The sequence below is a fragment of the Scyliorhinus torazame genome, chromosome 24 (assembly GCF_047496885.1).
Source record: "Scyliorhinus torazame isolate Kashiwa2021f chromosome 24, sScyTor2.1, whole genome shotgun sequence".
Taxonomy (NCBI): domain Eukaryota; kingdom Metazoa; phylum Chordata; class Chondrichthyes; order Carcharhiniformes; family Scyliorhinidae; genus Scyliorhinus; species Scyliorhinus torazame.
In genome coordinates, this window is record NC_092730.1 from 51,317,771 (window position 1) to 51,342,071 (window position 24,301).

Sequence of the window (24,301 nt, forward strand, 5' to 3'; positions counted from 1 at the left end):
GTATGAGTGGGTGCTTTATCCTCACTGTCACTCTATGGTACATAACATATATTTTACTGCTTACTGCTCAGTTAATGGTTTATGAGTGTGTGCGTGAGTGAGAGAGTGTGTGAGATTCTCAGTGATGTCTAAAACCTTGTAATATTCAGTTAACGGTGTGTGTGTGTGAGAGAGAGAGTGTGAGCAGAAGAGTGGGTGTCAGTTTTAAGACCATAAGACATAGGAGCGGAAGTAAGGCCATTCGGCCCATCGAGTCCACTCCACCATTCAATCATGGCTGATTTCAACTCCATTTACCCGCTCTCTCTCCTTAGCCCTTAATTCCTCGAGAAATCAAGAATTGATCAACTTCTGTCTTAAAGACACTCAACGTCCCGGCCTCCACCGCCCTCTGTGGCAATGAATTCCACAGACCCACCACTCTCTGACTGAAGACATTTCTCCTCACCTCTGTTCTAAAGTGACTCCCTTTTATTCTAAGGCTGTGCCCCCGGGTCCTCGTCTCCCCTGCTAATGGAAACAACTTCCCTACATCCACCCTATCTAAGCCATTCATTATCTTGTAAGTTTCTATTAGATCTCCCCTCAACCTCCGAAACTCCAATGAATATAATCCCAGGATTCTCAGACGTTCATCGTATGTTAGGCCTACCATTCCTGGGATCATCCGTGTGAATCTCCGCTGGACCCGCTCCAGCGCCAGTATGTCCTTCCTGAGGTGTGGGGCCCAAAATTGCTCACAGTATTCTAAATGGGGCCTAACTAATGCTTTATAAAGCTTCAGAAGTACATCCCTGCTTTTATATTCCAAGCCTCTTGATGTGAAAGTGTACAAACTCAGCAATAGCATGATGGGAAAAATAGCCAATTTATGTAACCAAGTGTCGGACAGCTGTGTCGGCTAAGTGCCAAGATCAGACCCTGACAAACTAGACAAAGCTAAGAATCCACATAATTGTATCATACAAGGCCAGAAGAGGGAAAATAGTGCCTGACCTTATTAAAACCTGATAACAAAGCCACGATCTAGGAATGTCCTAATAACACAACCTCCTCATGTCCTAGGTTCATCTGCGTCAAGGCATCATGAGGGCAGAGGTAAAAACAAAATAGGACCACGTCTTAAACCCTCTAAAGACAAAATACTGCAAATAAGCCGAGTCAGGGTCTTTCCATGACAACATGTTTGATCAGAAGTTATGACTGTATTGACATTTTTGAACAAGGTCTGTTTTTGTAAAATGATACAGCTTTTGTATAAATATTGAACGTTTTCTCCATGTCTTTGCGAGCTTGAGAAAGAATGAGCAGGTTTACCTTAACAGCTCTCTCTCTCTCTCTAACCTGTAGCCATCTGCATGCAGACTTTGGTCAATAAAGACAAAGTTAGTTTTATCGAAACCAAGGTGTAAAGTTGTTTTTGTCACAGTCTTGAAGTAGGAAAGATTTTAAAAGACGACATTGCATTTGCATGAATGACAACATTGCATTTGCTTTCTTAATTACGGACTCAACCTGCAAGTTTACCTTTAGCGAATCCTGGACCAGGACTCCCAAGTCCCTTTGCACTTCAGCATTATGAATTTTGTCACCGTTTAGAAAATAGTCCATGCCTCTATTCTTTTTTCCAAAGTGCAAGACCTCGCACTTGCCCACATTGAATTTCATCAGCCATTTCTTGGACCACTCTCCTAAACTGTCTAAATCTTTCTGCAGCCTCCCCACCTCCTCCATTCTACCTCCCCTCCACCTATCTTTGTATCATCGGCAAACTTAGCCAGAATGCCCCCAGTCCCGTCATCTAGATCGTTAATATATAAAGAAAACAGCTGTGGCCCCAACACTGAACCCTGCGGGACACCACTCGTCACCGGTTGCCATTCCGAAAAAGAACCTTTTATCTCAACTCTCTGCCTTCTGCCTGACAGCCAATCGTCAATCCATGTTAGTACCTTGCCTCGAATACCATGGGCCTTTATTTTACTCAGCAGTCTCCCATGAGGCACCTTATCTAAGGCCTTTTGGAAGTCAAGATAGATAACATCCATTGGCTCTCCTTGGTCTAACCTATTTGTTATCTCTTCAAAGAACTCTAACAGGTTTGCGAGGCACGACCTCCCCTTACTAAATCCATGCCGACTTGTCCTAATCCGACCCTGCACTTCCAAGAATTTTTCTCCTCATTGTCTCTGTGATACAGAAGGCATATATTAGTTTATGCTGCTCAGTTACTGATATGTTTGAGAGTGGGTGTGCGTGAGAGAGAGTTGGTGTGTGTGCAAGAGGGGAGTGGGCGTGCGTGTGTGAGAGAGAGTGGGCGTGCGTGCGCGAGAGAGAGCGGGCGTGCGTGCGCGAGAGAGAGCGGGCGTGCGTGCGCGAGAGAGAGCGGGCGTGCGTGCGCGAGAGAGAGCGGGTGTGCGCGAGAGAGAGCGGGTGTGCGCGAGAGAGAGCGGGTGTGCGCGAGCGAGAGCGGGTGTGCGCGAGCGAGAGCGGGTGTGCGCGAGAGGGAGCGGGTGTGCGCGAGAGGGAGCGGGTGTGCGCGAGAGGGAGCGGGTGTGCGCGAGAGGGAGCGGGTGTGCGCGAGAGGGAGCGGGTGTGCGCGAGAGGGAGCGGGTGTGCGCGAGAGGGAGCGGGTGTGCGCGAGAGGGAGCGGGTGTGCGCGAGAGGGAGCGGGTGTGCGCGAGAGGGAGCGGGTGTGCGCGAGAGGGAGCGGGTGTGCGCGAGAGGGAGCGGGTGTGCGCGAGAGAGTGTGGGTGTGTGTGAGAGAGAGTGGGCGAGCGTGAGAGAGAGTGGGCGAGCGTGAGAGAGAGTGGGTGTGCGAGCGAGTGAGCCTATGTGTATTTAACCCTCATTGTCTCTCTTTGATATATAACACATATTTTGCTGTTGCTGCTCAGTTACTGGGGTGTGTGGTGAGTGTGTGAGAGAGAGAGTGAGAATCTATTTGACCATCACTGTCTCTGTGATATATGATGCATATTTTACTGCTCACTGCTCAGTTACTGTTGTGAGAGTGTGTGAATATGAGAGTATGTGAATATGAGAGTGTGTGTGTGAGAGAATGTGCCACTGTGTGTTTGGGAGTGTCTGAGTGTGAGAAATAGTCTGCGTGAGTGTGTGTGTTTTACCTTCATTGTCTCGGTGATAAAAAACACATATTTTACTGCTCAGTTACTGGTGTGCGAATGTGTGTTTTACCCCCACTGTCCCTCTGCGATATAAAACGCATATTTAACTGCTTACTGCTCAATGACTGGTGTGTATGTGTGTGTGTGTGAGAGAGAGTCTGTGAGAGAAGGAACAAGAGTGTGAGAGAGAGAGAGCGTGAGTGTGTGTGAGAGTTAAAATATGTGAGTGTGTGCGCTTTACCCTCACTGTCCATGATGCATAACACATATTTTACAGCTTACTGCTCAGTTCCTGCTGTCTGACTGAGTGAGAGAGTGTGAGTGAGAGAGTGAGTGCATGTTTTACCCTCACTGTATCTCTGTGGTATATATCACATATTTAATTGATTACTGCTCAGTGACTGGTGTGTGTATCAGAGGGAGAGTGTGTGTGTGTGAGAGAGAGTGTGTGAGTGAGTGTGTATTAACCTCAGTCTCTCTGTGATATACAATTAATATATTCTTGATTACTGCTCAGTTATTGATTTGTGAGTGTGTGGGAGAGACAGTGCGTGGGTGTGTGAGAGTGTGTGAGAGACAGAGTGTGAGTGAGTGTGTATAAACCTCTCTGTTTCTGTGTGCGATATATGACATATTTTACTGCTTAATGCTCAGTTAATGGTGTGAGAGTCCCTGTGATATGCACTGCATATATAGTGCTTCCTGCTGAATTACTTGTCAGTGAGCATGTGCATAAGAAAACGCGAGTGTGTGTTTTACCCTCACTGTCTATTTATGATATATGGCATATTTTACTGCTTCTTGCTCAGTTGTTGGTGTCTGAATGTGTGAGAGTGTGTTTTCCACGGTAGCTGTCTGTCTCTGTTATAAGTGTGAGGGGAAAAATTAATTTGATTCTCTAACTCCTGTCTCTGTGCTTGCATTTGTAGCTGTCTGTCTCTGTTATGGGATTCTGGGTTTAATCTCCGTCTGTAATATTATTTACAGATACACGAGAGGACAGGTAATCTCAGTCTGTCCACCTCTCTGATGTGCAAGATTTTATTGTGTTTTCTGTACTTGTCAATATCTGTTTTGTGAGTTAAGGGTGAACATTCTGTTCAGTATTGATCCTCCATTATTACTTTTAGTGATAACATTGATATGTTAAATGATCTATTTCCATGTCTGTTTCATGAGAATGACACTGTACCATTATATCTGAGATTGTATGAGATATTTGGATTGGAATTTAATATTTTGTTTTGGGAGGTGTCTCGGTCGAAGTTTATGATTAATTCGGCCCTTTTCAATAAGCTGTACTATCCGACCTTCCACTTGTATCAAAGGTTCACAACTTGTGAGAATGAAGGATGGCCTGACAATTTGATAAGTGTCCCTTTGGAGAACTATTTCAATGTATAATTTTTCTGTTAATGCCTTATTCAAGTGTTTTGCTTCTGATATATTTTAAACTAAGAAAGTTACAAAAAAGTGCCAATGGATACTTGCACATTGATTGCTGAATCTATAGCCTAATTACTACTATACTGATTACTTTACAGATGAAACGCTGTTGTCAAAAGTTGATCCAACATTCCATGAGAGAGTAGGGGTGAATTGTGAAAAATTATGCCACCTGTCCTCTCGTGTATCTGTAAATAATATTTACATTTTCTCCAGAAGTCCAGATTTACTTGAATTTCTTCAATTGGATAATGAGGACTGTTGGATTGGACATGTTCATCTGGGACTTGAGGTCAAAGCTAGTCTGTCTGCTTCTGCTCTGTGACGGTGGAGCTGATGTTGTGTGTGTGTCTCTGCAATGTTGCATTAATATTGTACTTACAGTCAGTTAGAAGGAGACGGCTGCACATTCACGTTGCTGAGGAATCATCATAATCATCATCTTGGAACTCCTCTTTTCATCTGTTGAACTAGGAAGAAGAAAACAAATCCCATGTAAGTTAGGGTCAGATGAGACCAATGATTGATCAATCTATTCTTTCAACTGATAATCAGTAAAAGAAAGAAAATACTCTCCAAATCCTAACCCAGAATCAGACAATAAGCCAGGCCCAGAAAGAGCTCTCCCTTCCCCCCCCCCCCCCCAAGTCCCGGAACAAGATCGTGCTCCGCTGCGCCTCTTGCAAACAGCCCCCGATTCTCCCTGAACTCCCCCCGAGTCAGTAATGACTCTGAGCCTCTTTGCTCACACTCCCAGATGGAGGTGCTGCTGCAATGAGAACGCTGTTTCCTCGCTGACCTGGGCCCTGACATTGACATTTCACTCAGTTTCAACAAAGCGATTCCACTCACTGACCAAATGGAGAGTGTGTGGGGGAGGGGCTGCGCATGCGCTTAATCTCAGAGTGACGTCTCTGGGGCGTGGTTCACCGGGCATGCGCAGATCCCCGCAGCAATTCCGCGTTGAGAATCAATGGGAGTATTCCCCATTTCACTGTCATCACATGTGGAGCAAAACCTCCTGTAGAGCCCGTGTTGGGGGGACTGTGTGTGTGGCTGCAAGTGGCCCTGCGCCCTCCAGCTCAACCAATCACCTTTTGTAGCTGTCTGTTTGTCCCAATGTGAGGTTCAATTTGCAGTCATTGCCTGCAGCTTGTTTGTTATTACACTGTCACTCAGCCCCTCAAACTCACACTTTCTGCAACCTACCATTTCACTGAACCACAGAATTACTCCAGTGTGAAGGAGGCAATTCAGCCCATCGAGTCTGCAGCGACCCTCTGAAAGAGCGCCCCAGCTCCGCCCACTCGCCGCCTTATCCCCATAAACCCGTAACCCCACTGAACCGACACACCCTTGGACACAGCGGGAATTCAGCATTGCCGACCAACATAACCTGCACATCTATGGCCTGTGGGAGGAAATCGGAGCACCCGGAGGAAACACACCCACACACATGGGGAGAACATGCAAACGCGAGACAGGCAGTCACTCAACGCGGATCCCTGCCACAGTGAGGCAGCAGTGGAAATCACTGTTCCACCTCCGGGCTTACTCACTCCCCTGGTTTACACACTCACCTGGTTTACTCACTGTTGTGGTTTACACACTCACCTGGTTTATTCACTTCCCAGGTTCACTCACTCCCCCGATTCACTCACTCTCCCGGTTTACTCACTCCCCCGGTTTACTCACTCCCCCGGTTCACTCACTCTCCTGGTTCACTCACTCCCCTGGTTTACTCCGGTTCACTCGCTCACTCGGTTCACTCGCTCCCCCGGTCCCCTCGCTCCCCCGGTCCCCTCGCTCCCCCGGTCCCCTCGCTCCCCCGGTCCCCTCACTCCCCCGGGTTCACTCACTCCCCCGGTACACTCACTCCCCCGGGTTCACTCACTCCCCCGCTTCACTCACTCCCCGGATTCACTCACTCCCCCGATTCACTCACTCCCCCGGTTCACTCACTCTCCCGGTTCACTCACTCTCCCGGTTCACTCACACCCCCGCTTCACTCACTCACCCGCTTCACTCACTCTCCAGGTTCACTCACTCTCCAGGTTCACTCACTCCCCTGGTTCCCTCATTCTCCTGGTTCACTCACTCCCCTGGTTCACTCACTCCCCTTGTTCACTCAATCTCCTGTTTCACTCACTCCCCTGGTTCATTCACTCTCCTGGTTTACTCACTCCCCTGGTTCACTCACTCTCCCGCTTCACTCACTCTCCCGGTTCACTCACTCCCCTGATTTACTCACTCCCCTGATTTACTCACTCTCCCGGTTCACTCACTCTCCTGGTTCACTCACTCTCCCGGTTCACTCTCTCCCCTGATATACTCACTCCCCTGATTTACTCACTCTCCCGGTTCACTCACTGCCCTGGTTCACTCACTCTCCAGGTTCACTCACTCTCCCGGTTCACTCTCTCCCCTGATATACTCACTCCCCTGGTTTACTCACTCTCCTGGTTTACTCACTCTCCTGGTTCACTCACTCCCCTGGTACTCTCTTCCAATGGTTCACTCACTGCCCTGGTTCACTCACTCTCCAGGTTCACTCACTCTCCCGGTTCACTCACTCCCCTGGTTTACTCACTCTCCTGGTTTACTCACTCTCCTGGTTCACTCACTCTCCCGGTTCACTCACTCCCCTGGTTCACTCACTCTCCTGGTTCACTCACTCCCCTGGTTCACTCATTCCAATGGTTCACTCACTCTCCTGGTTCACTCACTCCCCTGGTTCACTCACTCCCCTGGTTCACTCACTCCCCTGGTTTACTCACTCCCCGGGTTTACTCATTCCCCTGGTTCACTCACTCTCCTGGATCACTCACTCTCCTGGTTCACTGACTCCCCTGGTTCACTAATTCCCCTGGATCATTCACTCTCCTGCTTCACTCACTCCCCTGGTTCACTCATGACCCTGGTTCACTCGCTCCCCTTGTTCACTCACTCTCCTGGTTCACTCACTCTCCTGGTTTACTCACTCTCCTGGTTCACTCACTCTCCTGGTTCACTCACTCTCCTGGTTCACTCACTCCCCTGGTTCACTCACTCCCCTGGTTCACTCACTCTCCTGATTTACTCACTCTCCTGGTTCACTCACTCTCCTGGTTCACTCACTCTCCTGGTTCACTCACTCCCCTGGTTCACTCACTCTCCTGGTTTACTCACTCCCCTGGTTTACTCACTCTCCTGGTTTACTCACTCGCTCTGCTGGTTCACTCACTCTCCTGGTTCACTCGCTCCCCTGGTTCAGTCACTCTCCTGGTTCACTCACTCACTCTCCTGGTTCACTCACTCTCCTGGTTCACTCACTCTCCTGGTTCACTCACTCTCCTGGTTCACTCACTCTCCTGGTTCGCTCACTCCCCTGGTTCACTCACTCTCCTGGTTCACTCACTCTCCTGGTTTGCTCAGTCCGCTGGTTCACTCACTCTCTTGGTTCACTCACTCCCCAGGTTCACTCACTCCCCTGATTCATTCACTCTTGTGGTTCACTCACTCACCTGGTTCACTCACTCCCCTGGTTCACTCACTCCCCTGGTTTACTCACTCTCCTGGTTTACTCACTCGCTCTGCTGGTTCACTCACTCTCCTGGTTCACTCGCTCTCCTGGTTCACTCGCTCTCCTGGTTTACTCACTCTCCTGGTTTGCTCACTCCGCTGGTTCACTCACTCACTCTCCTGGTTCACTCACTCTCCTGGTTCACTCACTCTCCTGGTTCACTCACTCTCCTGGTTCACTCACTCTCCTGGTTCACTCACTCTCCTGGTTCACTCACTCTCCTGGTTCACTCACTCTCCTGGTTCACTCACTCCCCTGGTTCACTCACTCCCCTGGTTCACTCACTCCCCTGGTTCACTCACTCACCTGGATCACTCACTCACTCTCCTGGTTCACTCACTCTCCTGGTTCACTCACTCCCCTGGTTCACTCACTCCACTGATTTACTCACTCTCCTGGTTCAATCACTCTCTTGGTTCACTCACTCCCCAGGTTCACTCACTCCCCTGATTCACTCACTCCCCTGATTCACTCACTCCCCTGGTTCACTCACTCCCCTGGTTCATTCACTCCCCTGGTTCACTCCCTCCCCTGGTTCTCTCACTCTCCTGGTTCACTCACTCCCCTGGTTCACTCGCTCTCGTGGTTTACTCACTCCCCTGCTTCACTCACTCTCCTGGTTTACTCACTCCCCTGCTTCACTCACTCTCCTGGTTTACTCACTCGCTCTGCTGGTTCACTCACTCTCCTGGTTTACTCGCGCCCCTGATTTACTCACTCTCCTGGTTCACTCACTCTCCTGGTTCACTCACTCTCCTGGTTCACTCACTCCCCTGGTTCACTCACTCTCCTGGTTTACTCACTCCCCTGGTTTACTCACTCTCCTGGTTTACTCACTCGCTCTGCTGGTTCACTCACTCTCCTGGTTCACTCGCTCCCCTGGTTCAGTCACTCTCCTGGTTCACTCACTCACTCCTGGTTCACTCACTCACTCTCCTGGTTCACTCACTCTCCTGGTTCACTCACTCTCCTGGTTCACTCACTCTCCTGGTTCGCTCACTCTCCTGGTTCGCTCACTCCCCTGGTTCACTCACTCTCCTGGTTCACTCACTCTCCTGGTTTGCTCAGTCCGCTGGTTCACTCACTCTCTTGGTTCACTCACTCCCCAGGTTCACTCACTCCCCTGATTCATTCACTCTTGTGGTTCACTCACTCACCTGGTTCACTCACTCCCCTGGTTCACTCACTCCCCTGGTTTACTCACTCTCCTGGTTTACTCACTCGCTCTGCTGGTTCACTCACTCTCCTGGTTCACTCGCTCTCCTGGTTCACTCGCTCTCCTGGTTTACTCACTCTCCTGGTTTGCTCACTCCGCTGGTTCACTCACTCACTCTCCTGGTTCACTCACTCTCCTGGTTCACTCACTCTCCTGGTTCACTCACTCTCCTGGTTCACTCACTCTCCTGGTTCACTCACTCTCCTGGTTCACTCACTCTCCTGGTTCACTCACTCCCCTGGTTCACTCACTCCCCTGGTTCACTCACTCCCCTGGTTCACTCACTCCCCTGGTTCACTCACTCTCCTGGTTCACTCACTCACCTGGATCACTCACTCACTCTCCTGGTTCACTCACTCCCCTGGTTCACTCACTCCACTGATTTACTCACTCTCCTGGTTCAATCACTCTCTTGGTTCACTCACTCCCCAGGTTCACTCACTCCCCTGATTCACTCACTCCCCTGATTCACTCACTCCCCTGGTTCACTCACTCCCCTGGTTCATTCACTCCCCTGGTTCACTCCCTCCCCTGGTTCTCTCACTCTCCTGGTTCACTCACTCCCCTGGTTCACTCGCTCTCGTGGTTTACTCACTCCCCTGCTTCACTCACTCTCCTGGTTTACTCACTCCCCTGCTTCACTCACTCTCCTGGTTTACTCACTCGCTCTGCTGGTTCACTCACTCTCCTGGTTTACTCGCGCCCCTGGTTCACTCACTCTCCTGGTTCACTCACTCCCCTGGTTTACTCACCCTCCTGGTTCACTCGCTCCCCTGGTTCACTCACTCTCCTGGTTCACTCACTCTCCTGGTTTACTCACTCCCCTGGTTTACTCACTCGCTCTGCTGGTTCACTCACTCTCCTGGTTTACTCGCGCCCCTGGTTCACTCACTCTCCTGGTTCACTCACTCCCCTGGTTCACTCACTCCCCTGGTTTACTCACCCTCCTGGTTCACTCGCTCCCCTGGTTCACTCACTCTCCTGGTTCACTCACTCCCCAGGTTCACTCACTCCCCTGATTCATTCACTCTTGTGGTTCACTCACTCACCTGGTTCACTCACTCCCCTGGTTCACTCACTCCCCTGGTTCACTCACTCCCCTGGTTCACTCACTCCCCTGGTTTACTCACTCTCCTGGTTTACTCACTCGCTCTGCTGGTTCACTCACTCTCCTGGTTCACTCACTCTCCTGGTTCACTCGCTCTCCTGGTTTACTCACTCTCCTGGTTTGCTCACTCCGCTGGTTCACTCACTCACTCTCCTGGTTCACTCACTCTCCTGGTTCACTCACTCTCCTGGTTCACTCACTCTCCTGGTTCACTCACTCTCCTGGTTCACTCACTGTCCTGGTTCACTCACTCACCTGGTTCACTCACTCACCTGGTTCACTCACTCCCCTGGTTCACTCACTCTCCTGGTTCACTCACTCACCTGGTTCACTCACTCACTCTCCTGGTTCACTCACTCTCCTGGTTCACTCACTCCCCTGGTTCACTCACTCCCCTGATTTACTCACTCTCCTGGTTCAATCACTCTCTTGGTTCACTCACTCCCCAGGTTCACTCACTCCCCTGATTCACTCACTCCCCTGATTCACTCACTCCCCTGGTTCACTCACTCCCCTGGTTCATTCACTCCCCTGGTTCACTCACTCCCCTGGTTCTCTCACTCTCCTGGTTCACTCACTCCCCTGGTTCACTCGCTCTCGTGGTTTACTCACTCCCCTGCTTCACTCACTCTCCTGGTTTACTCACTCCCCTGGTTTACTCACTCGCTCTGCTGGTTCACTCACTCTCCTGGTTTACTCGCGCCCCTGGTTCACTCACTCTCCTGGTTCACTCACTCCCCTGGTTCACTCACTCCCCTGGTTTACTCACCCTCCTGGTTCACTCGCTCCCCTGGTTCACTCACTCTCCTGGTTCACTCACTCTCCTGGTTTACTCACTCCCCTGGTTTACTCACTCGCTCTGCTGGTTCACTCACTCTCCTGGTTTACTCGCGCCCCTGGTTCACTCACTCCCCTGGTTTACTCACTCGCTCTGCTGGTTCACTCACTCTCCTGGTTTACTCGCGCCCCTGGTTCACTCACTCCCCTGGTTCACTCACTCCCCTGGTTCACTCACTCTCCTGGTTCACTCGCTCCCCTGGTTCACTCACTCTCCTGATTCACTCACTCTCCTGGTTCACTCACTCTCCTGGTTCACTCACTCCCCAGGTTTACTCACTCACCTGGTTTATTCGCTCCCCTGGTTTGCTCACTCCGCTGGTTCACTCACTCTCCTGGTTCACTCACTCTCCTGGTTTGCTCACTCCCCTGGTTTGCTCACTCCCCTGGTTCACTCACTCATTCTCCTGGTTCACTCACTCTCCTGGTTCACTCACTCTCCTGGTTCACTCACTCTCCTGGTTTGATCACTCCCCTGGTTCACTCACTCTCCTGGTTCACTCACTCTCCCAGTTTGCTCACTCCGCTGGTTCACTCACTCACTCTCCTGGTTCACTCACTCTCCTGGTTCACTCACTCTCCTGGTTCACTCACTCTCCTGGTTCACTCGCTCTCCTGGTTCACTCACTCTCCTGGTTTACTCAATCTCCTGGTTTGCTCACTCCGCTGGTTCACTCACTCACTCCCCTGGTTCACTCACTCTCCTGGTTCACTCACTCTCCTGGTTCACTCACTCTCCTGGTTCACTCACTCACCTGGTTCACTCACTCCCCTGGTTGACTCACTCACTCTCCTGGTTCACTCTCACTCCTGGTTCACTCTCACTCCTGGTTTGCTCACTCCCCTGGTTCACTCACTCTCCTGGTTCACTCACTCACCTGGTTCACTCACTATCCTGGTTTGCTCACTCCCCTGGTTCACTCACTCTCCTGGTTCACTCACTCTCCTGGTTTGCTCACTCCGCTGATTCACTCACTCACTGTCCTGGTTCACTCACTCTCCTGGTTCACTCACTCTCCTGGTTCACTCACTCTCCTGGTTTGCTCACTCCCCTGGTTCACTCACTCACTCTCCTGGTTCACTCACTCTCCTGGTTCACTCACTCTCCTGGTTCACTCACTCTCCTGGTTCGCTCACTCCCCTGGTTCACTCACTCTCCTGGTTCACTCACTCTCCTGGTTCGCTCACTCCCCTGATTCACTCACTCTCCTGGTTCACTCACTCTCCTCGTTTACTCACTCCGCTGGTTCACTCACTCACTCTCCTGGTTCACTCACTCTCCTGGATTACTCACTCTCCTGGTTTGCTCACTCCGCTGGTTCACTCACTCACTCTCCTGGTTCACTCACTCATTCTCCTGGTTCACTCACTCTCCTGGTTCACTCACTCTCCTGGTTTGATCACTCCCCTGGTTCACTCACTCTCCTGGTTCACTCACTCTCCTGGTTTGCTCACTCCGCTGGTTCACTCACTCACTCTCCTGGTTCACTCACTCTCCTGGTTCACTCACTCTTCTGGTTCACTCACTCTCCTGGTTCACTCACTCCCCTGGTTCACTCACTCACTCTCCTAGTTCACTCACTCTCCTGGTTCATTCACTCTCCTGGTTCACTCACTCTCCTGGTTCACTCACTCTCCTGGTTCGCTCACTCTCCTGGTTTGCTCACTCTCCTGGTTCGCTCACTCCCCTGTTTCACTCACTCTCCTGGTTCACTCACTCTCCTGGTTCGCTCACTCCCCTGATTCACTCACTCTCCTGGTTCACTCACTCTCCTGGTTTGCTCACTCCGCTGGTTCACTCACTCACTCTCCTGCTTCACTCGCTCTCCTGGTTCACTCACTCTCCTGGATTACTCACTCTCCTGGTTTGCTCACTCCGCTGGTTCACTCACTCTCCTGGTTCACTCACTCTCCTGGTTTACTCACTCCCCTGGTTTACTCACTCTCCTGGTTCACTCACTCCCCTGGTTCACTCACTCTCCTGATTTACTCACTCTCCTGGTTCACTCACTCTCCTGGTTCACTCACTCTCCTGGTTCACTCACTCTCCTGGTTCACTCACTCTCCTGGTTCACTCACTCCCCTGGTTGACTCACTCCCCTGGTTGACTCACTCTCCTGGTTCACTCACTCCCCTGGTTCACTCACTCTCCTGGTTTACTCACTCCCCTGGTTTACTCACTCCCCTGGTTTACTCACTCTCCTGGTTTACTCACTCGGTCTGCTGGTTCACTCACTCTCCTGGTTTACTCGCGCCCCTGGTTCACTCACCCTCCTGGTTCACTCGCTCCCCTGGTTCACTCATTCTCCTGGTTCACTCACTCCCCTGGTTCACTCGCGCCCCTGGTTCACTCACCCTCCTGGTTCACTCGCTCCCCTGGTTCACTCACTCTCCTGGTTCACTCACTCTCCTGGTTCACTCACCCTCCTGGTTCACTCGCTCCCCTGGTTCACTCATTCTCCTGGTTCACTCACTCCCCAGGTTTACTCACTCTCCTGGTTCACTCACTCTCCTGGTTCACTCACTCCCCAGGTTTACTCACTCCCCAGGTTCACTCACTCTCCTGGTTTATTCGCTCCCCTGGTTTGCTCACTCCGCTGGTTCACTCACTCTCCTGGTTCACTCACTCTCCTGGTTTGCTCACTCACTCCTGGTTCACTCACTCACTCTCCTGGTTCACTCACTCTCCTGGTTCACTCACTCTCCTGGTTCGCTCACTCTCCTGGTTCGCTCACTCTCCTGGTTTGCTCACTCCCCTGGTTTACTCACTCTCCTGGTTCACTCACTCTCCTGGTTTGCTCACTCCGCTGGTTCACTCACTCACTCTCCTGGTTCACTCACTCTTCTGGTTCACTCACTCTCCTGGTTTGCTCACTCCGCTGGTTCACTCACTCACTCTCCTGGTTCACTCACTCTCCTGGTTCACTCACTCTCCTGGTTCACTCACTCTCCAGGTTCACTCACTCTCCTGGTTCACTCACTCTCCTGGTTCACTCACTCTCCTGGTTCACTCACTCTCCTGGTTCACTCACTCCCCTGGTTCACTCACTCACTCTCCTGGTTCACTCACTCTCCTGGTTCACTCACTCCCCTGGTTCACTCACTCCCCTGATTTACTCACTCTCTTGGTTCACTCACTCTCTTGGTTCACTCACTCCCCAGGTTCACTCACTCCCCTGATTCACTCACTCTCCTGGTTCACTCACTCTCCTGGTTCACTCACTCCCCTGGTTCACTCACTCCCCTGGTTCACTCACTCCCCTGGTTCACTCACTCTCCTGGTTCACTCACTCTCCTGGTTCACTCACTCTCCTGGTTCACTCACTTCCCCGGTTCACTCGCTCTCGTGGTTTACTCACTCCCCTGCTTCACTCACTCTCCTGGTTTACTCACTCTCCTGGTTTACTCACTCGCTCTGCTGGTTCACTCACTCTCCTGGTTTACTCGCGCCCCTGGTTCACTCACTCCCCTGGTTTACTCACTCCCCTGGTTTACTCACTCTCCTGGTTCACTCGCTCCCCTGGTTCACTCACTCTCCTGGTTCACTCACTCTCCTGGTTCACTCACTCTCCTGGTTCACTCACTCCCCAGGTTTACTCACTCTCCTGGTTTATTCGCTCCCCTGGTATGCTCACTCCGCTGGTTCACTCACTCTCCTGGTTCACTCACTCTCCTGGTTTGCTCACTCCCCTGGTTCACTCACTCTCCTGGTTCACTCACTCTCCTGGTTCACTCACTCTCCTGGTTCACTCACTCACTCTCCTGGTTCACTCACTCTCCTGGTTCACTCACTCTCCTGGTTCACTCACTCTCCTGGTTCACTCACTCACTCTCCTGGTTCACTCACTCTCCTGGTTCACTCACTCTCCTGGTTCACTCACTCTCCTGGTTTGCTCACTCCGCTGGTTCACTCACTCTCCTGGTTCACTCACTCTCCTGGTTTGCTCACTCCGCTGGTTTACTCACTCTCCTGGTTCACTCACTCTCCTGGTTCACTCACTCTCCTGGTTCACTCACTCTCCTGGTTCACTCGCTCTCCTGGTTCACTCGCTCTCCTGGTTCACACACTCTCCTGGTTTGCTCACTCCGCTGGTTCACTCACTCACTCTCCTTGTTCACTCACTCTCCTTCTTCACTCACTCTCCTGGTTCACTCACTCTCCTGGTTCACTCACTCTGCTGGTTCACTCACTGCCCTGGTTCACTCACTACCCTGGTTCACTCACTCACTCTCCTGGTTCACTCACTCTCCTGGTTCACTCACTCTCCTTCTTCACTCACTCTCCTGGTTCACTCACTCTCCTGGTTCACTCACTCTCCTGGTTCACTCGCTCCCCTGGTTCACTCACTGCCCTTGTTCACTCACTCTCCTGGTTCACTCACTCTCCTGGTTCACTCACTCTCCTGGTTCACTCACTCCCCTGGTTCACTCACTCTCCTGGTTCACTCACTCTCCTGGTTCACTCACTCCCCTGGTTCACTCACTCCTCTGGTTCACTCACTCCTCTGGTTCACTCACTCCTCTGGTTCACTCACTCCCCTGGTTCACTCACTCTCCTGGTTCACTCACTCTCCTGGTTCACTCACTCCCCTGGTTCACTCACTCCCCTGGCTCACTCACTCCCCTGGCTCACTCACTCCCCTGGTTCACTCACTCTCCTGGTTCACTCACTCCCCTGGTTCATTCACTCTCCTGGTTCACTCCCTCTCCTGGTTCACTCCCTGTCCTGGTTCACTCAGTCTCCCGGTTCACTCACTCCCCTGATTCACTCACTCCCCTGGTTCACTCACTCCCCTGGTTCACTCACTCCCCTGGTTCATTCACTCTCCTGGTTCACTCACTCTCCTGGTTCACTCACTGTCCTGGTTCACTCACTCTCCTGGTTCACTCACTCCCCTGGTTCACTCACTCCCCTGGTTCACTCACTCCCCTGGTTCACTCACTCCCCTGGCTCACTCACTCCCCTGGCTCACTCACTCCCCTGGCTCACTCACTCCCCTGGTTCACTCACTCCCCTGGTTCACTCACTCCCGTGGTTCACTCACTCTCCTGGTTTGCTCACTCCGCTGGTTCACTCACTCACTCTCCTGGTTCACTCACTCTCCTGGTTCACTCACTCTCCTGGTTCACTCACTCTCCTGGTTCACTCACTCTCCTGGTTCACTCACTCTCCTGGTTCACTCACTCTCCTGGTTCACTCACTCCCCTGGCTCACTCACTCCCCTGGCTCACTCACTCCCCTGGCTCACTCACTCCCCTGGTTCACTCACTCCCCTGGTTCACTCACTCCCGTGGTTCACTCACTCTCCTGGTTTGCTCACTCCGCTGGTTCACTCACTCACTCTCCTGGTTCACTCGCTCTCCTGGTTCACTCACTCTCCCGGGTCACTCACTCCCCTGATTTACTCACTCCCCAGGTTTACTCACTCCCCCGGTTCACTCACTCCCCCGGTTCACTCACTCCCCCGATTTACTCACTCTCCCGATTTACTCACTCTCCCGATGTACTCACTCTCCCGGTTCACTCACTCCCCCGGTTCACTCACTCCCCCGGTTCACTCACTCCCCCGGTTCACTCACTCCCCCGCTTCACTCACTCTCCTGGTTCACTCACTCTCCTGGTTTGCTCACTCGCTCCTGGTTCACTCACTCACTCTCCTGGTTCGCTCACTCTCCTGGTTCGCTCACTCTCCTGGTTCACTCACTCTCCTGGTTCACTCACTCTCCTGGTTTGCTCACTCCCCTGGTTCACTCACTCTCCTGGTTCACTCACTCTCCTGGTTTGCTCACTCCGCTGGTTCACTCACTCACTCTCCTGGTTCACTCACTCTCCTGGTTTACTCACTCTCCTGGTTTGCTCACTCCGCTGGTTCACTCACTCACTCTCCTGGTTCGCTCACTCTCCTGGTTCACTCACTCTCCTGGTTCACTCACTCCCCTGGTTCACTCACTCTCCTGGTTCACTCACTCTCCTGGTTCACTCACTCTCCTGGTTCACTCACTCACCTGGTTCACTCCCTCCCCTGGTTCACTCACTCACTCTCCTGATTCACTCACTCTCCTGGTTCACTCACTCCCCTGGTTCACTCACTCCCCTGGTTCACTCACTCCCCTGATTTACTCACTCTCCTGGTTCACTCACTCTCTTGGTTCACTCACTCTCTTGGTTCACTCACTCCCCTGGTTTACTCGCTCTCGTGGTTTACTCACTCCCCTGCTTCACTCACTCTCCTGGTTTACTCACTCCCCTGGTTTACTCACTCTCCTGGTTTACTCACTCGCTCTGCTGGTTCACTCACTCTCCTGGTTTACTCGCACCCCTGGTTCACTCACTCTCCTGGCTCACTCACTCCCCTGGTTCACTCACTCCCCTGGTTTCCTCACCCTCCTGGTTCACTCGCTCCCCTGGTTCACTCACTCTCCTGGTTCACTCACTCTCCTGATTTACTCACTCCCCAGGTTTACTCACTCCCCCGGTTCACTCACTCCCCCGGTTCACTCACTCCCCCGATTTACTCACTCTCCCGATTTACTCACTCTCCCGATTTACTCACTCCCCCGGTTCACTCACTCCCCCGGTTCACTCACTCCCCCGGTTCTCTCACTCCCCCGGTTCACTCACTCCCCCGGTTCACTCACTCCCCCGGTTCACTCACTCCCCCGGTTCACTCACTCCCCCGGTTCACTCACTCTCCTGGTTCACTCACTCTCCTGGTTTGCTCACTCGCTTCTGGTTCACTCACTCACTCTCCTGGTTCGCTCACTCTCCTGGTTCGCTCACTCTCCTGGTTCACTCACTCTCCTGGTTCACTCACTCTCCTGGTTTGCTCACTCCCCTGGTTCACTCACTCTCCTGGTTCACTCACTCTCCTGGTTTGCTCACTCCGCTGGTTCACTCACTCACTCTCCTGGTTCACTCACTCTCCTTGTTTACTCACTCTCCTGGTTTGCTCACTCCGCTGGTTCACTCACTCACTCTCCTGGTTCGCGCACTCTCCTGGTTCACTCACTCTCCTGGTTCACTCACTCTCCTGGTTCACTCACTCACCTGGTTCACTCCCTCCCCTGGTTCACTCACTCACTCACCTGGTTCACTCCCTCCCCTGGTTCACTCACTCACTCTCCTGGTTCACTCACTCTCCTGGTTCACTCACTCTCCTGGTTCACTCACTCACCTGGTTCACTCCCTCCCCTGGTTCACTCACTCACTCTCCTGATTCACTCACTCTCCTGGTTCACTCACTCCCCTGGTTCACTCACTCCCCTGGTTCACTCACTCCCCTGGTTCACTCACTCCCCTGATTTACTCACTCTCCTGGTTCACTCACTCTCTTGGTTCACTCACTCTCTTGGTTCACTCACTCCCCTGGTTTACTCGCTCTCGTGGTTTACTCACTCCCCTGCTTCACTCACTCTCCTGGTTTACTCACTCCCCTGGTTTACTCACTCTCCTGGTTTACTCACTCGCTCTGCTGGTTCACTCACTCTCCTGGTTTACTCGCGCCCCTGGTTCACTCACTCTCCTGGCTCACTCACTCCCCTGGTTCACTCACTCCCCTGGTTTCCTCACCCTACTGGTTCACTCGCTCCCTTGGTTCACTCACTCTCCTGGTTCACTCACTCCCCAGGTTTACTCACTCTCCTGGTTTATTTGCTCCCCTGGTTTGCTCACTCCGCTGGTTCACTCACTCTCCTGGTTCACTCACTCTCCTGGTTTGCTCACTCCCCAAGTTTGCTCACTCCCCTGGTTCACTCACTCTCCTGGTTCACTCACTCACTCCGCTGGTTCACTCACTCTCCTGGTTTGCTCACTCTCCTGGTTTGCTCACTCCCCTGGTTTGCTCACTCCCCTGGTTCACTCACTCTCCTGGTTCACTCACTCACTCTCCTGGTTCACTCACTCTCCTGGTTCACTCACTCACTCTCCTGGTTCACTCTCACTCCTGGTTCACTCACTCTCCTGGTTTGCTCACTCCCCTGGTTCACTCACTCTCCTGGTTCACTCACTCTCCTGGTTCACTCACTCTCCTGGTTTGCTCACTCCCCTGGTTCACTCACTCTCCTGGTTCACTCACTCTCCTTGTTTGCTCACTCCGCTGGTTCACTCACTCACTGTCCTGGTTCACTCACTCTCCTGGTTCACTCACTCTCCTGGTTCACTCACTCTTCTGGTTTGCTCACTCCCCTGATTCACTCGCTCACTCTCCTGGTTCACTCACTCTCCTGGTTCACTCACTCTCCTGGTTCACTCACTCTCCTGGTTCGCTCACTCTCCTGGTTCACTCACTCTCCTGGTTTGCTCACTCCCCTGGTTCACTCACTCTCCTGGTTCACTCACTCTCCTGGTTCGCTCACTCCCCTGATTCACTCACTCTCCTGGTTCACTCACTCTCCTGGTTTGCTCACTCCGCTGGTTCACTCACTCACTCTCCTGGTTCACTCGCTCTCCTGGTTCACTCACTCTCCTGGTTTACTCACTCTCCTGGTTTGCTCACTCCTCTGGTTCACTCACTCACTCTCCTGGTTCACTCACTCTCCTGGTTCACTCACTCCCCCGGTTTACTCACTCCCCCGGTTCACTCACTCCCCCGGTTCACTCACTTCCCCTGGTTCACTCACTCCCCCGGTTCACTCACACCCCCGGTTCACTCACTCTCCCGGTTCACTCACGCCCCTGGTTCACTCGCTCCCCTGGTTCACTCGCTCTCCCGGTTCACTCACTCCCCTGGTTCACTCACTCTCCTGGTTCACTCACTCTCCTGGTTTACTCACTCCCCTGATTTAGTCACTCCCCAGATTTACTCACTCCCCAGATTTACTCACTCCCCTGGTTCACTCACTCTCCTGATTCACTCACTCTCCTGATTCACTCACTCTCCTGGTTCACTCACTCCCCTGGTTTACTCACTCTCCTGGTTTACTCACTCTCCTGGTTTACTCACTCTCCTGGTTCACTCACTCCCCCGATTTACTCACTCTCCCGATTTACTCACTCTCCCGGTTCACTCACTCCCCTGGTTCACTCACTCCCCTGGTTCACTCACTCTCTGGTTCACTCACTCCCCTGGTTCACTCACTCCCCTGGTTCACTCACTCTCCTGGTTCACTCACTCCCCAGGTTCACTCACTCTCCTGGTTCACTCACTCTCCTGGTTCACTCACTCTCCTGGTTCACTCACTCCCCTGGTTCACTCACTCCCCTGGTTCACTCACTCACCTGGTTCACTCACCCCCCTGGTTCACTCACCCCCCTGGTTCACTCACTCCCCTGGTTCACTCACTCCCCTGGTTCACTCACTCCCCTGGTTCACTCACTCCCCTGGTTCACTCACCCCCCTGGTTCACTCACCCCCCTGGTTCACTCACTCCCCTGGTTCACTCACTCCCCTGGTTCACTCACTCCCCTGGTTCACTCACTCCCCTGGTTCACTCACTCCCCTGGTTCACTCACTCCCCTGGTTCACTCACTCTCCTGGTTCACTCACTCCCCTGGATTACTCGCATCCTGGTTTACTCACTCCCCTGGTTCACTCACTCTCCAGGTTCACTCACTCCCCTGGTTCACTCACTCACTCTCATGGTTTACTCACTCCCCTGGTTCACTCACTCTCCTGGTTCACTCAGTCTCCTGGTTTACTCATTCTCCTGGTTTACTCACTCCCCTGGTTCACTCACTCTCCAGGTTTACTCGCACTCCTGGTTTACTCACTCTCCTGGTTTACTCACTCTCCTGGTTTACTCACTCTCCTGGTTTACTCACTGCCCTTGTTTACTCACTCCCCTGGTTCAACCACTGCCCTGGTTTACCCACTCTCCTGGTTTCCTCACTCCCCTGATTCACTCACTCCCCTGGTTTAGTCGCTCCTCTGGTTCACTCACTCTCCTGGTTTACTCACTCTCCTGGTTTACTCACTCCCCTTATTCACTCACTCCCCTTTTCTAATTGGAGGACTGTGACTAGTGGTCTTCCACAGGGATCTGTGCTGGAACCTTTGCTGTTCATCGTATATATAAATGATTTGGAGGAAAATGTAACTTTTCTGATTAGTAAGTTTGCAGATGACACAATGGTTGGTGGAATTGCAGATAGTGATGAGGACTGTCAGAGGATACAGAAGGAGTTAGATCGTTTGGCGGCTTGGGCGGGGAGATGACAGTTGGAGTTTAATCCAGACAAATGTGAGGTAATGCATTTTGGAAGGTCTAATGCAGGTAGGGAATATACAGTGAATGGTAGAACCCTCAAGAGTATTGAAAGTCAAAGAGATCCAGCAGTACAGGTCGACAGGTCATTGAAAGGGGCAACACAGGTGGAGAGTTGTCAAGAAGGCATACGGCATGCTTGCCTTCATTGGCCGGGGCATTGAGTACAAGAATTGGTAAGTCATGTTGCAACTGTATAGAACCTTAGGCCACACTTGGAGTTCAGTGTTCAATTCTGGTCGCCACACTACCAGAAGTATGTGGAGGCTTTAGAGAGGGTGCAGTAGAGATTTCCAGGATGGTGCCTGGTATGGAGGACATTTGCAATGAGGAGCGGTTGAATAAACTCGGTTTGTTCTCACTGGAACGACGGAGGTTGAGGGGCGACCTGTTAGAGGTCTATAAAATTATGAGGGGCATAGTCAGAGGCTTTTCCCCAGGGTAGAGGGGTCCATTACTAGAGGGCATAGGTTTAAGGTGCGAGGGGCAAAGTTTAGAGTAGATGTACGAGGCAAGTTTTTTTACACAGCACAGTGGGTGCCTGGAACTCGCTGTCGGAGGACGTGGTGGAAGCAGGGACGATATTGACATTTAAGGGGCATCTTGACAAATACATGAATAGGATGGGAATAGAGGTATACGGACCCAGGAAGTGTAGAAGGTTGCAGTTTAGTCGGGCAGCATGGTTGGCACGGGCTTGGAGGGCCGAAGGGCCTGTTCCTGTGCTGTACTTTTGTTTGTTCTCCTTTAGATTTACACACTTCTCTGGTATCACCATTCTCATGATTCACACAATCTTCTGGTGAATACACTCCCCTGTTGTACACACTGCCCTGGTTTACACACTCTCTGGTTTACAAACTCTCAGGTTTACATAATTTTTAGTGTACACATTCTCATGGTTTTGCACACTCTCCTGGTTTACACTCACTAATTTTAAACACTCTCCTGGATGGAAACTCCCCTGGTTGTAAACATTCCTCTGATTTCCAGGTGCCCGGATTGTGGAAGTGCCTCCCCTCCACACACAAAGTCCAGCTCTATGAGTTCATCCTTATCCTTGTTTCTCTGTCACACTCTCTATTTTTCTTGTCTTTCTCTCTCATTTTCAATATGTCATCAGGAGTGTTGTGGACACAGTGATAACACGTGTAACACTGGCCCTCACTGTGAACACTGGACACAGTGATCGCACGTCTAACACTGGTCCTCACTGTGAACACTGGACACAGTGATAACACGTGTAACACTGGCCCTCACTGTGAACACTGGACACAGTGATAACACGTGTAACACTGGCCCTCACTGTGAACACTGGACACAGTGATAACACGTGTAACACTGGTCCTCACTGTGAACACTGGACACAGTGATAACACGTGTAACACTGGCCCTCACTGTGAACACAGCTGCCGTGTTGTGGGTGAGACGGTCACTGTCCCTCCTCCACACAGAAAGTCCGGCTCTGTGAGTCCATCTTTATTTTTTAAATTTGCTACTGGGATCAGAATGGTCAGAATGTGTGTGTCACTGTGAAAATCTCCACTCTCAGAGGGGGTGGGATTAGTCTTTAACTGGGTGTCCCTGCTTGTTGAGTTTGGGGTTCAGTGTTACCGGGCAGTGCAGGAGGATCACATCAAGCAGGAAAATCTCCACTGATAGAGAGGAGATGAATTGTATTTTCACCTTCACGAAAGGTGGGTCATCAATGAATTTAGATTTTAAAATATGACTGGCTGCTGCCGGGTATTTAGGTAAACAGAAAACTCAGAGAATTGATCAGTGAGTGAGATGAAAATCTATAATTAAGACAGGGATTGGGAAACAAGTGTTGAGAAGAGGGAGAATTCTGCCCTGGGAAATGTCATTTCCAGACCTTGTGTGTGGATGTGAATATTGTGGAAGAGAGAGTGTGTGAAAGGGGCGGACCAAACAGGAGAAACCAACTGTGTTTGTGTGTCCGCTCTGACCAGGAGATCTCCCAATCCCTCTGGGACTAAATGGAAATATTTTTCATTCAAACAATCCCCCTGTTCCCCATCTACTTTTCCAAGTTGGATTTCAGGGCAGTTTCGATGCTGCTTTCCAGATTTCTGTGGAAAGGTTGGGAAAATGAGAGCGATCGGGTGAGAGAGCGCGAACAGTGCATCAGTAAAACGGGTTTAAATGCAAAATGGAGCCTTCAAATCGCGTGAAACCTTTTCTACAGCAAACATGAGAGTGTGAGAGACAGGAAGGAATTATCCTGGGACACTGTAGAGCTGGAATTTGAGTGGAATTGGAGAGTTTGGGACGAGAGAAAAACACAGAGAGGCAGCAGCAGCCTGGAGCTGAGAGCAGGTTGTCTCCGCCCCGTCCGCTCGCTGCCTTTAAGTTGCTCAGTGCCGCCACCAGAGGCTTCATTTCTCACCCACATTGACGGAGAGATTTTGTGCAGAGTCTCGGACATGAGCGATAGTGCAGCCGCCGAAACGGCTCCTCCAGCCGCCGCCCCAGTCAAGGCTGTCAAGAAGCAGAAGGCGGTTCCCCGGAAGAAACAAGAAGGTCCCGGGCTGGGCGAGCTGATCCTCCAGATTGTGGCGGAAAGCGGCGATCGCAAGGGGATTTCCTTCCAGGCCATAAAGAAGGCGCTGCGGAGCAAAGGGGTCGATGTGGATAAACGGGGGGCCCAGATCAAGCAAAGTGTCAGGAGGGAATTGGCTAAAGGCACCTTGGCTCAGGTCAAGGGCACGGGCGCCTCCGGCTCTTTCAAGATCGTTAAGAAGACCACCGGGGGGAAAGTGATGAAGACCGGAGCAGGC

The 24,301-nt window shown here is 51.8% G+C and overlaps 1 protein-coding gene across 1 annotated transcript in view; it reads right to left on the bottom strand.

Moving 5' to 3' along the window:
- Positions 1–5,022, bottom strand: part of LOC140400056 (histone H2B-like) — a 71,527-nt gene extending 66,505 nt beyond the window's left edge. Inside the window, exon 1 of the mRNA XM_072489537.1 lies at positions 4,957–5,022. The gene's annotated coding sequence lies outside the window, so the exon portion shown is untranslated. The remainder of the gene's footprint in view (positions 1–4,956) is intronic.
- Between the last annotated feature and the right edge of the window lie 19,279 nt (positions 5,023–24,301).